The sequence below is a fragment of the Grammomys surdaster genome, unplaced genomic scaffold (assembly GCF_004785775.1).
Source record: "Grammomys surdaster isolate TR1022 unplaced genomic scaffold, NIH_TR_1.0 125808, whole genome shotgun sequence".
In the NCBI taxonomy this organism is placed as follows: Eukaryota; Metazoa; Chordata; class Mammalia; order Rodentia; family Muridae; genus Grammomys; species Grammomys surdaster.
This window is the reverse complement of record NW_021620639.1, coordinates 405,014-418,362: the sequence shown is the minus strand read 5'-3', so window position 1 is coordinate 418,362 and position 13,349 is coordinate 405,014. Positions and strand designations below refer to the sequence as shown.

The window sequence follows — 13,349 nt, the reverse complement described above, 5'->3', positions numbered from 1 at the left end:
GGCACAGAAAATTCCAATAAGAAGATAGTTGGGGCTGGAGAGATGGCTCAGCCATTAAAGGCTAGCCTCACAATCAAAAATTTTAGAGTTCAATTCCCAGCCCCCCTTCAAGATGAACCCAGTTGATCCATAGCCGGAGGTGGCTACAGGTGGTACCCAACGTGGGCGCAACCACATGGTGGCTCACAACCATCTGTAATGGGATCTAGTGCCCTCTTCTGGCTTGCAGGTGTACACACGAAAAAAAAAAGGTTTACTTTTAATGATTTTCAAAAGTTGTTAGGAGATATTAATTAGCTAAAAACCTCATCTTAAGCTTACCATAGGAGAACTTGAACCTCTGTTTTATATTCTCAAGGGGGATGCAAGTCCTAATTCCCCTCAACAATTAACTAATGAAGGAGGAATAGCTTTGCAGAAAGTAGAGTAAGCTGTTAGTTATCAACAGATACATTATATGGACTGTGATCATTTGTTGGCTGTTTGCATTATTGCTACTTATGTGCTCACAGCAGCCCTTTGGCAAAAGAAACCATTAATGTGGATTCATCATTCTTCATTTGCAAGTTTGAACATCCTATAATGAAACTGTTACTTTGTTAATATAGGATTATAAGATGGAATCCTGAAAGTATTTTGGATGAAATGTTTATTCCTTATTCCAAACAGCAATTAAATTGATTATTGGAGAATAATGATATTTGGCCTATTACAAGGCAAACTTTTTAGGCAAATTTGATAATCATTATCCATAAGACAAATTGTTACAGTTTTTCTCTATGCATGCTTTTGTATTTCCTATAAATGTGCATGCAGCCCATAGAAAAGATGTTTACTGTATTTACAGATGCCTCATCTATTGAGAAGGCAGTATATGTAATTATATCACATATTCATTTTCTTGAGTTTCCCCTGCTTCAGCACAAATAATTGAGTTACATGCTATAGCCACTGTTTGAAATGCTGAAAAAGCAAGCTTTCAATTTGTATACTCATAGCCAGTATATGGCTCATGATTTATAATTGCTTAAAATTGTTCCTTTTTTGCTGGGCAGTGGTGGCACATGCCTTTAATCCCAGCACTTGGGAGGCAGAGGCAGGCGGATTTCTGAGTTCGAGGCCAGTCTGGTCTACAGAGTGAGTTCCAGGGCAGCCAGGGCTATACAGAGAAACCCTGTCTCAAAACAAAACACAAAACAAACCAACCAAACAAACAATAAAATTGTTCCTTTTTTAGACATTGCTAATTCTTAAATTTCACAGTTATTTATACAAATACAACTTAATTTAAGAAACATGTACTGTTTCTTAACTTTTTAAGAAATTTAAGAGCTCATATTGGATTGCCTGGACCCTAGGACAATGCCACAGGAGATTTGTATACCAGGCAGATTATAGACCTTACAGAAACAATTGGCCATACAGTCTTATTCTTTATGTCATCAAAATAGTAATAGCTTGAGACACTAATTTGGCATTTCTAGAAAGTATGCAAGTTAAATTGCAAACACTTGGTCTCAGTGTCCTCAGATTTTTCATAATGGTGTCAAGCCTTGGGAACTTATACATAATCAATTATGGCAAATGGATGTTACTCATTTTTGATTTTTGAAAATTAAAGTATATACATGTGGCTTGATACCTTTTAGGCTTTCTAGTTGCAACTGCTTTAACAAGAGAAGCAACTAAAATTTATAATTAGTTATTCCCTACATTATTTTTCTATGCTTGGTGTTCCATATTAGATTATAGACAATGGAACTGGCTATTGGAGTCAAACATTTGAGATGTTTTGTTGACAATTTAATAGTATCCATATTACGGAGATTCCTTATTATCCTTAAGGACAAGGAATTGTGAAAGAGAGATTATGGAACTTTAAAATAATATCTTTATAACTCTCTGAGTGTGGGAGGAGCAGCTACTGGTGCTTCTTCCCTGGTTTTGCAAGGAACTCTGAATACTTAGCTTTTAAAAACTAAAAAGGGGGAATCATAGCCCCCCCAAGGTCACCAAAAAAAATCTTGCTTTTGTGTTATTTGTTTTAAAATTTCTGCAAACTGATGCTAAAGGTCTGTCTGCAGCAGATCACCACTGGCATCCAGTCACTTCCAGCTCATTTGCCAGGGTCAATTGGAGAGGCCCCCTAACTAATACATGGAATAGTCCCAACCCTGTTTTAATTTGGGGTTGTGGCTCGGTCCGTATTTTTTCAGAAAAAGAAAATGGAGCCCGATGGCTGCCTGAAAGATTGGTCGGTCAAGTGGACACAGATCTTGAGCCTAATAATTAAGATTCTGATGATGAAGATGGCTCAAAATCCTTATCAGCCAGCTTATTTAACCTGACATGTAATCTCCATCATACTTAAAGCTACCCGCTATATACCTGGTGACCAGACTGTGTCTAATCCCTGTCAACCAGCAGTTGGATTAGATACTGGGACATTTCTGCTTTCTTATTTTCTACATTGCTTGGATAATCACATTGCTTTTAGCCTTTGAACCTTGTATTTTAATCAGATCAATTGCCCTCACACAAGATGGTTCTCAGCAAGCTCAGCTATTCATCATGGCAGTTATCCGTCGCTATGAAGAATTGCACTGAGTGCATGCCCACAGGTCCTTTGGTCTGAATGTGGCTTTGGTCTATATTGGGAAAGAATGTGCCAACGAAGGCCAGTTAGTCAAAGACGGGTAAGAGTGTTCTTGAGCTCCTATAAACCGAAGACAGAGGCATACATCAATATGCTATGTATGTTTTCCTCAATGACGGGTAATAAGGATCAATATAGACACCAACCTAAGCCATGCACGGTTGCCCAGCCACTCTTTACCCTAGATAGGATTAAACCTTGTGCCCTATCCAGCTGCTGGCACTGCTCATCTTTATAAAACTAAAAAGGGGAAATTGTGCCCTTCCCCCAGCCTTGAGCAGGCCTGAAAGACCTTGCTTATCACAGTAGACCAAACAATAGGACCTAGGTGGAGTTATCCACCTTGGCTGTACTTACAGCCTGCTGAAGGAACTTAGAAGAATAGACTGCCCACTAAGCTTGCCTTGAGATGCTGAGCTTGCCTTGAAACATCTCTGGTTGTGACAAAGGATGGGTTCCTCCACTCATCTCCTTCTCCACCCATCTCTGGCAGTGACTGAGGATGGGTTCCCCTCACCCACGCCAGCTGAAGCAAGAAGGGGTTTGGTGGTGGGGATGGGGCTTTCCCTTTATATTGAGAACTGAACATTAAACTTGGAGCCTTGATCAGAATACCTTGTCTTGGCTCCATCTCTTCTCACCCTCCATCCTCCTTTCATTCCCAGCCCTCCTTTCCCAGTTAATTCGTGGCCGCAGGCAGCTACAAAATTTGATTTAAGGGCCATGAAGTTGGCAGAATGCATGCCCAGTGCTCGCCTTGGGTTTGCTGCCCTGCACTGCCTAGACTGGGTATGGTGTTACATAGCTCTAACTCCAGCACACATGGAGGAGCAGCAGGAGTTCAGGGCCAACCTCTGCCATGTGTACAGTGTTAGAGTAGCCTAGCACACATGATATTCTATCTGGAAAAAAAAGAATGCTGCATTTTTATGACATGATGGTTGCTTTTTCCAAAAGTTGTAACTAGTTTTGCAGGGCTTGAGTTGGGGCTGGAGAGACAAAGCTTTATGTTCAAGGGTCCAAGCTAGCAAAGACCAGAGGTCTATGCCAAAGCCAGGTCTTATAACCCTTTATGGCAGGGGTTCTCAACCTGAGGAGGGCTGTGACCTCCTGGTGGGGGGCCAACAGCCCTTTCATAGAGTAGAGATATCAGATATTCTGCATATCACATATTACATTAAGATTCATAACAGCAGCAAAATTACAGTTATGAAGTAGCAACAAAAATCATTTTATGGTTGGGGGCATCACCACAACATGAAGAACTGTATTAAAGGGTCACACACTGGGAAGGTTGAGAACCACTGCTTATGGATACTCCTTATGCAGGGAAGAGACCTTGCTGTCTTGCTCCCAGACTCTAACTACGTGGCCTAGCACACAGAAGGGGCTCTGTGTGTACCGTATGTGCTCACATGTATACAGGTACTACATTGTTAGCTGTTGTAGTCTTTGAGGAGAACTTAATTCAGAGGTCAAAGGACTGGCCCATGCTCACCTAGTTGGGATGTGTGAGCCTGTATGTGCAGATGCTCCTAGGTTATATCTGACCACAGAAAATGCTGCCAGATCTTCTCGTGTCATCTCAGAAGCGGCTGGGTGGGTATGCAATAGCAGGAACACAAATGGGCCTTTTGAAGTGACAAAACACGAAAGTGAGGCAATCTGAGTGGTAGCAAGCTGGGCCAGATACTTCTGGATATGGGTGGCACCAGCCTCAACCACACCAAGCAAAGTACGATCCCAGGAGGCTACAGTAGTTTGGAGTAGGAGGAGGAGAAGAAGGAGGAGAAGGAGGAGGAGGAGGAAGGGGAGGAAGGAGGAGAAAGGAGGAGGGGGAAGGAGGGAAGAGGAGGGGGGAAGGAGGGAGGAGGAGGGGGATAGGGTAGGAGGGAGAAGAAGGGAGGAGGAAAGGAAGAAGAGAGAGTTGGTGGGCAGAGCCACCAGAGGAGGAGAAGCAAAGAGGTACAATGAGTGAAGGCCTCATCTAAGGGGGTGTAGCTAAAGGAGTGTCTGGTGAGCAGAGCCAGTAAAGTGGCATCCAATGAGTGCATGGCATGAACTGGGAGGAGCCTATAGAATTCAATCTGTGGAGGGAAGGATTGGGTGGAGCCTAAGCAAACAGGGTGGAATGTTGGGAAGCTGAGGCAGAGGGGGTGGAGCTGGCAGAGGCTCAAGTAGTTGGGGGAGGGTTGGCAATCCCATACCACGTCTGGAGTCCCCTGTGGGATGCATGCTTTCAGGCCCTGGGGCTTCTTTGGGCAAACTGGACCTCAGATGAGTCTTCTCCATGGGTGGCCTCAGTCTTCCCATTTCTTTAATTATAGCCATGGGAGGGAGGCATTGAACTTGGATGTGAGCTGCCTTCTCTGAGACGCCAATGCAGTGGGCTCTGTATTTGGTGGGGTCAGCTGTTGTTGGAGATCTACTTACCCTGGAAAGGATTCTGGAGAATGTCGTTGTAGGTTTTGTCCCCCACCTATTCAGAGCATCTCCTTTGTAGGTTCTGCAGCTCGGAGGTCCAAAGCGGGAGTGTGTGATGCAATTGCCACATTCTTGAACATTTAGTTTATTATTTTAATTTGTAAAGCTGGGGATTGAACCCAGGGTCTTTCGTATCCTAGGGTCTTTTATCCTGGACAGAGGAGAACTCCTAAATTGGGGAGGGGCCACCTCAGGAGCCTCACTGTTGGCACCTGCGATTGAGAAAAAATAATGTGATTGATACCACCTGTCCCGCTGGTGAAGCACCCTATCAGCCCTCCAGACCCCGTGGAGATGGATGGTTGGGGATGTCCCGCTGGTGAAGCACCCTATCAGTCCTCCAGACCCCGTGGAGATGGATGGTGAAGCACCCTATCAGCCCTCCAGACCCCCGTGGAGATGGATGGTTGGGGAGGGGATCTGTAGTTTGGCATTATTATAACATTATCTTATATGTGCAGTGTACACTCTCTTATTTCTAAGTAAAAATTATTTTTTACTCATGCACCATGCTAGGCAGTGGGGCTATAGAGGTGAGCAAATTTACTGGGAATCATTTCCATTCCAGCCCCAAGCTGTTCTTCCAAAGCTCTGGTCCAGGAATGCAAACTGTAAACATAGGCACAACATATATGCTACCCTAATGTCCCCACCATGGCCATATCCCTTTGCTGAGTTGTTGTAAACCTCACCTCTGAGCACATTGTCAGTGCTGAGGGGACAGAGACAGGGCTACACATTGTCACCCTGAATAGCTTGAAGAGTTTCTTTAATGTCTTAGGAACCTCCACTCAGGCCAAGCTGGGATTTGTGGCTTCAATACCAAAAAGACTTTCAGGCACAGGCAGTTTGAAGCAGTGTTGAAGATCTTTTTAAAGACATCTAAGACTGGGACATGAGGAGAGGTGTTCACCCAAGTGTGAATGCGGGCTCCTCAAGGAATTGTCACAGTGAATTATCCTAGCAGTAACCATGTGTACATGTGGCTCATAAGGGATATCTCAGAAGATTGCTAAGAAGCTTTCCTCCCCGGTTTCTTTTTCTTTTGACAAGTGGGATCACTGTGAGGCTACAGGGGCATCTCAGTTGGAATTATAACTTGATCAGATAAAACTGGATGCCATTAAGTTTGTTCAAGGAATTTTTTTTTTGGTACAAGCCCTTTTCTCTTTGTAGAATTAGGTTTCTGTTGGATTTCTAGAAGGTTCCAGAAGAGAGGAAGATAGTTATTAATTGCAAAGGAATTCTTGTGTGTGTTTTTGTTGTTGTTGTTGTTCTTCTTCTTCTTTGGATTTCTTATTTTGTTTTGTTATTTCCTGGTGAGAGGCTTTAGCCAGATTCCTTGGTGTCACAGTTGGCTTTAGTTGTCACCTTGACAGTGAGTTTCCAGCAAATAGGGAACCACAGCTGAAGAATTGCCCTGATCAGATTGGCCTGTGGCCATGACTGTGAGGCATTTTATTATTTGCTATTCCATGCAGGAAGGCCCCACCTACTGTAGGCAGTGCTATTCCTATGCAGGCGGACCTGGGCTGTTTAAGAATGCAAACAGCTAGCCCAAAAGAGCAAGCCAGTGGGAGGCTGTCTTCCATGGTTTCTGCCTCCGTGGCTGCTTATGCTCCTGCCCTGGCTTCATTGGTGATGAACTGTAACCAATAGCTAAATAAGCCCCTCCCTCCCCGCGTTGGTTTTGGTCATGGTATTTGTCACAGCAACAGAAAGCAAACTAGGACACCAGGGAAGGAACTTCTTCCCTTTCTCACATCTGCATAATTTTCCTGTCTTCTAACCCAGAGTCCTGACTGAGGCCAGGAGATGGAAGGGTGTCTAACTGGGACATTACCACAATGCTCTCTGGGATGTGCAGATAGGTTCAGTCTGGAAAGTCTTTGAAGTCAACAAATCCCCGCTTTGCTACTACACTGCCTATTAACTAGAGAGTTTTTGGTTTTGTTTTTTTTTTTTTTTAAAAAAACAGACATGTAGCTGGGTGGTGGTGGTTCACACCTTTAATTCCAGCACTGGGGAATCTGAGGCAGGTGGATCTCTGAGTTAGAGACCAGCCTGGTCTACACAGTGAATTCCAGGACAACCAGGGCTATGCAGAGAAATCCTCTTCAAACAGCAAAAACATCAACAACAATAATAAAATTTTAAAAATTTAAGTTAAAAATAAAGATATGCAACTGAAAGTTAAATAGTGATTAGCAAAGATTGGAAATTAAATATTGGGGAAGGTTAGGAGTAAAAGGAGAAGAAGGATTGTTGAATATGATCCATTCACTTCATGTGAAATACTTCACTTAACACTGTTAACCAGAATTAATATTTGCTAATAAATACAAAGTGTAGACCTGGTGAGTGTCTGCAGACAGTGTGTGTTTGGGCATTCCTTCAACACTTGGGGTAGGAAGGTTAAAACCTTGTGATAGACTCCTGCCTATACAAAGTGTCATTATCAGACACAGTCTTTCTTATCAAAATGTACAGGGTTCATTCAGTATGCACACCCATCACCTCAAGGGGCTGCAAAAGTATATAATTGTCACTAACTGTGTTTACAAACAGTCACAGAAAAAAGCATACTGGGTAACATAAGTAAGGTAAAGCAGATGGCCTCTGAAGTTTTCTCAGGAAATTTCAAGACAGACTAAATGACAGTTCTTTAGATGGAGCTTTGGAAGTCTCCCAGCCTGGTTCCCCTCCTGAGGGTGTAGGCATAGATGATTGCTGGCACCTAGTTTCCCAAGGTACCAAGTAGGTCAGGGAAGGAGGAGCTAAGAATAGAACCATTTAAACATTGGAGGGCATGGTGCCATTAGCAAATCAGTATTGGCCATTTCTGGGGTTAGATGCATTCTCCACTGTTGTAAATTTTTGGTTTATTTTTATTGTTCTGAGTTAATAGGAATAGTTGCTATGTGTTACTAAAAACTTAACATTTAAAAAAAAAGCCTGTGTTTTTAGGTTAAGGAGCTAGAAATAAAAAGAAAAATGTAAGAAAAATATGGACATGCTCAGGCATAGCTCCATGGCAGAATGCTGGCTTAGCCTGTACAAGACCCTAGCTTCAGTACCCAGTGACGCGAAAGGGGGAAAAGGGAAGGAAATAAATACGTAAGTAAATAAGTAAGTAAATAAATAAATAAATAGGAAGAACTAAATAAAAGATATCAAGTGGAAGTCTGATATGGTGGTTGGTGCCTGTGATCCCAGCACTTGGGAAGCTAAGGCAGGGGCATTGCTTCTTGCTGTACTTTCTCCTGACTACTGGTTTTTGTATTTCTCTCATGTCTTCATGGAGTGGTACATGGAGTACCACTGTATAAAAGAGGTTCCTTTTTCCACTTCATCTTTTTTTTTTTTTTTTTGGTTTTTCGAGACAGGGTTTCTCTGTGTAGTTCTGGCTGTCCTGGAACTCATGCTGTAGACCACGCTGGCCTTGAACTCAGAAATCTGCCTGCCTCTGCCTCCCAAGTGCTGGGATTAAAGGCATGCACCACCACCACCCGGCCCACTTCATCTTCTAGAGAAAGATTTATTTATTTTTATTTTTGAGTATGAATGTTTTGTCTGCATTTATGTCTTGCATCATGGGTATGCAATGCCCATGGGAGCCAGAGGAGGGTGCTAGATCCCTTGGAACAGGAGTTACAGATGGTTGTGAGCTGCCATGTGTGTGCTTGGAACCAAGCCTGGGTCTTCTTGAAGAGCAGGAAGTGCTCTTAACCACTGTGCTGGTTATTTACTTATTAAACTATTAAATTATATTAAAGTTATATTATAACTTTATTAAACTATTGAATTATATTAAGTGTGGAGTTACAGGTACTTATTTTATGGCATCATTTTTCCCTATCATTCGGTCTTTCTCTCATATGATCCTGTTGGACCCGAAAGTTTCAATTCTGGGACATGCAGTGCACAGAGACATGGAGACCGAGACTAATGCAATCAGCAAGAGGAATCTTTATTCCAATGCCTCAGGGTCACTTCACTCTTGCAGGAGGAAGGACCCCGAATTTCTGAAGCACACACTTTTTATTCTTTAGCATAGGCAGACTTTAGCAATAGCAAAATTTGTTTAAACCTAATTGGACACTTTGCTTAGCCTTTAAACTTATTGGCCACACTCACTCAGGCAATTATTTCTGGTGGGCTATATTTATCCAGGGCTGTGAAGGACACAGCTGGTTACTAATCAGTACATTCTGTGTTTTTTCTCTGAATTGTTTTTTTTTTTTAACTCTCTCCCTGCTATCAGGAACAACCTGACCAGCGGGGTGGTTGTGTCTCTAAATGTCCTTTCTGTTCCCTTGGTTGTTATGGTGAATTTGTCAAGGTGGTCTCAGAATCCCTGCTTTGTTCACTGTGACTGTGTGTTGGTTCACAATTTGTGTGTGTGTGTGTGTAAGTGTAAGTGTATGTAAGGTAGAGGTCAGTAGTGAGTGTTTTTTTCTTGACTGTTTTCCACCTGTATTTTTTGAGACAAGGTCTCCTACTGAAACCGAGGCTCATCAATTCAGCCAGGCAAGCTGGCTAATGATCTTCAGGGACCTACTTGTCTCCATACCACCCCTTTGTTGTTGGGTGTGATGCTGTTTTTCGTTGTCAACTTGACTATGTCTAGAATTAACTAAAACCCATAATGGCTGGGCATACCTGGGCAGGATTTTTTTTTCTCAGTTCAATCATTTGAAATGGGAAGACCCACTCCTAATCTGGATCTTTGAAGTGGGAAGATCCAACTTTAATCTGGGCCACACCTTCTGCTGGTAGCCTATTTAAACAACATGGAGGAAGGAAGTTCTCCCTTTGGCTGCTCGCCCTCACTAGCAGGTTCCTTGCTTCCCTGGCATTGGAGGCTACTTCTTTCTGATTTTGGTGTATACTGAGACATCTATTCTTGTGGACCGAACAACTACTGGATTTTGGACCTTTTGTTTGTACACAGCCATGGTTGGACTAGTTAGACCAGAGCCTGTAAGCCAACCTAATAAATTTTTACTCTCTTCCTCTCTCTCTCTCTCTCTCTCTCTCTCTCTCTCTCTCTCTCTCCTTCTCTTTCTTTCTCTCTCTCTCTAATAAATAATCATTTTAAAAGTTATCCTCATAAATGTATTCTATCCTTTTAATTTTGGATTGACAGACAGGTTTACATACTTGTGTGGTATAGTGTAAGTTGACACACATGTACATTGAATAACAAGCAAATCAGAATGGTGATCATGTTCCCAGAGGACAGGGAGAGATTGGTAAATGTATGTCACGTTTTCTCCTAGATTATATATTCAGGCCTCACATAAAAATCATTAACCCATTTCAGCTTATTTTTAGATGTGAGATAAGGGTCCAGCTTGCTTACCCTGCCGCTGTCCTCCAGGCCATTTGCTCAGAACTGTCTTTTCCCCGTTGTGCATCCTTGTCACAGGTCAGCTGAGCATGCATGTCTGTACTTTTTTGGTTTTGATTAGTGTATGTATGCTTTTTATTATTTGAGAACCATAATGCTCCAGTTATCATAGCTCTGGGACACATTTTGAAATTAGGAAGTTTAATCCTCATGCCTTTGTTCTGTTTGAAGATTACTTTGCCCATTGAAAGCCATTTTAGTTCATTTGGACTCTTATCCATGAAGATTGCAGACTGGATAGTTCATAAAGAAAAGAAATGTATATTTCATTATTTTTAGATTGCAGGAATTTCAAGACTAAGGCACTGACATCTGATAGGGTGTGATATGTGAACCCTGAGTCTGATTCACACAGGAAGAGCCCTCTTGGCAAATAATTTCTCTTCCTCCTCCTCTTCCTCCTCCTCTTCTCCCTCTCCCTTCTCCTCCTTTTCTCCTCCCTCTCTTCCTCTTCCCCTTCTTCCTTCTCCCCTCTTCCTTTCCCCTCTTCTCTCTCTTCCCCTTCCCCTCTTCCTCTTCCCTCCTCTCCTTGCCCCTCCTCCTCCTCTTTCTTCTAGTCCTTGTCCTCCTGCTGCTGCTCCTCCTTTCTTTTCTTCATGAGACAGGGTCCCATATAGCCCAGGTTGGCCTTGAACTCACCATGTAGCTAAATCTGGCCTTGAATTCCTGCACTTTCTGACTCTGCCTCCCAAGTGCTGGGTTTTACAAATATGTTCCACCAATATACTTGGTGCCAAATTATTTCTCAAAAGTGTTACCTCCTAACACTCTCAGGCTAGCAGCACCTGAACTTAGCAGGACACCTTCAAACAAAAGTGGTATCTTTTTAGGGCTCCAAATGGATTTTAGGATTTTCAAATACATTTCTGTTAAAAAGGGCATCTAGATTTTGGTAGGGGTTTTTAAAGTACATCTGTAGATCATAGTGTATAGATCATAGTATATAGAATTTTGATTCATGATAATAATCATAATAATTCATAATAATTTACATACCTAGTTATTGAACTATCAGTCACCAAGACCAGTGACATATTAAAAGTGTTGTAAATTTTCATATATAATATGTAAGCTACGCTATGCTGTGATGATTGAATCTTCCTTCTAACCACTAGAACTATTAGTAACTTTTATTATTTCAGAATGGCATGAAGTTTCAATGGTAAACTATATATTTTTTAAAGTCAATGTGCTAGTTCTTGTGAAGGAAGCTTGTTCATCAGAGAATAAACAAATAATTACTGTTGGCCCTATGTGCTTTTCAAAAAGTTAATTATACATTGTTCAGTACTGATGAACACCAAAGGACTGAATATGGCATAGCCAATGAACACAAACATCTGGACACAGCGATGGGTTGGGTTGTTATTCTACATAACCCTCGAGGAGGAGGCAATGGAGTCCAGACAGTACATGACCAAAAAGAAACTCAATAGCAACAGAATGTTCCGGATGGCCCTCTGCTCTGGAGATGATTTGTGGGAAATGCTGGCTCTGTGAAAATACTGACACTGCCTTTTATGTCTGCACAAGACAGTCACCATGTATACTCTTGAAAGCACCATGAGCCCTACAAGAGAGGCATCCTGGAAGACAGCCAATGTAGAAAGTAAGTGTTTCATATGTCACTAATGACCCAGAGAGAACAGATTAGTGACCAGTGTAAGAATGTGTGCGATCACGTTGTGGGTGGCAGCAATGGAGTTCAGGAAACCATTAATGGACATATGGAAGGCACATAGGGAAAGAAAGCCACACAGATTGTCCTGGAAGGGGTTAGGTTTGACCTTTGCCAAACAGGAACTTCTGGGGCTAAGGGTGATGACCTGGAGGATGCTCAGGTGACATGTAGCACAAATGGAGACACTCCTCATCAGCCTGTACAAGGAGATCACTGATTTACATGTGAAGTCATCCCCAAAACCCTGAGACCCCAAAATGTCTGTAGCCATGACAGCCATGGTTAGCAGCATCACTATGCAGCTTAGAGCCAAGACACAAGTGATCATGTTGATGGGCTTGTGCCTGAGTTCCTGAAAGAGTGTGACCACATGGAAGAGCAGGAGGATGGTATTGGATGAGATCCCAAAGACAATTTCAGGAGAAAAAAAAGCATTTCTTATGCCATTGTCATTGTACACTAGGTTGTTTCTGTTCATCTTATGGGGGAAACACACAAGGGCACATCTGAAAGCAATGCAAGAAAAAACAGTTATTACCCACTGCTGTCTTCATCCATCTTAGCTGACACTATGGCTGTTATGGAATGGACGAATCATGGTGTACCCTGTTCTGTCTCCTCATGTTTTCCAGAAACCATCCCCACCCTCTCTCCTCCCATCACTTTCTAGTCATGACTGGATTCTGTGTCCTAATACTCGTTCCTACAGTACACGCACTTTCTTATACAATAAAAATTGCCATATAAGTACAGCAGATCTTACATGAACATTTTTTTAAAAAGTTTTTCAGGGCAAGAGCAATGTCCTATTTGGTTTTAATCCTTTTCTTCCTCTTCCTTTCCTTTTGAGACAGGGCACTGTCTTTCGTGTTCCACTGGCTAGCCTCAAAGACACTATGTAGCTAAGAATGATCTTGAATTTCTAGTCCTCTTGCCTCCAACCCCTCAGTGCAGGAATTACAGGTATGTGCCATTGTAGTTTGTGTGGTGCCTGGGATCCAACCCATATGAGGTGAGCACTTACCATCTGAACTTGACCCTCAACTCCTCGATCTGCTTCTGCTTCTGCTTCTTCTTCTTCTTCTTCTTCTTCTTCTTCTTCTTCTTCTTCTTCT

The 13,349-nt window shown here is 42.4% G+C and overlaps 1 pseudogene; it reads right to left on the bottom strand.

Moving 5' to 3' along the window:
* Positions 1–11,791: 11,791 nt before the first annotated feature.
* LOC114640408 lies at positions 11,792–12,712 on the bottom strand (annotated as a pseudogene).
* Positions 12,713–13,349: the final 637 nt, after the last annotated feature.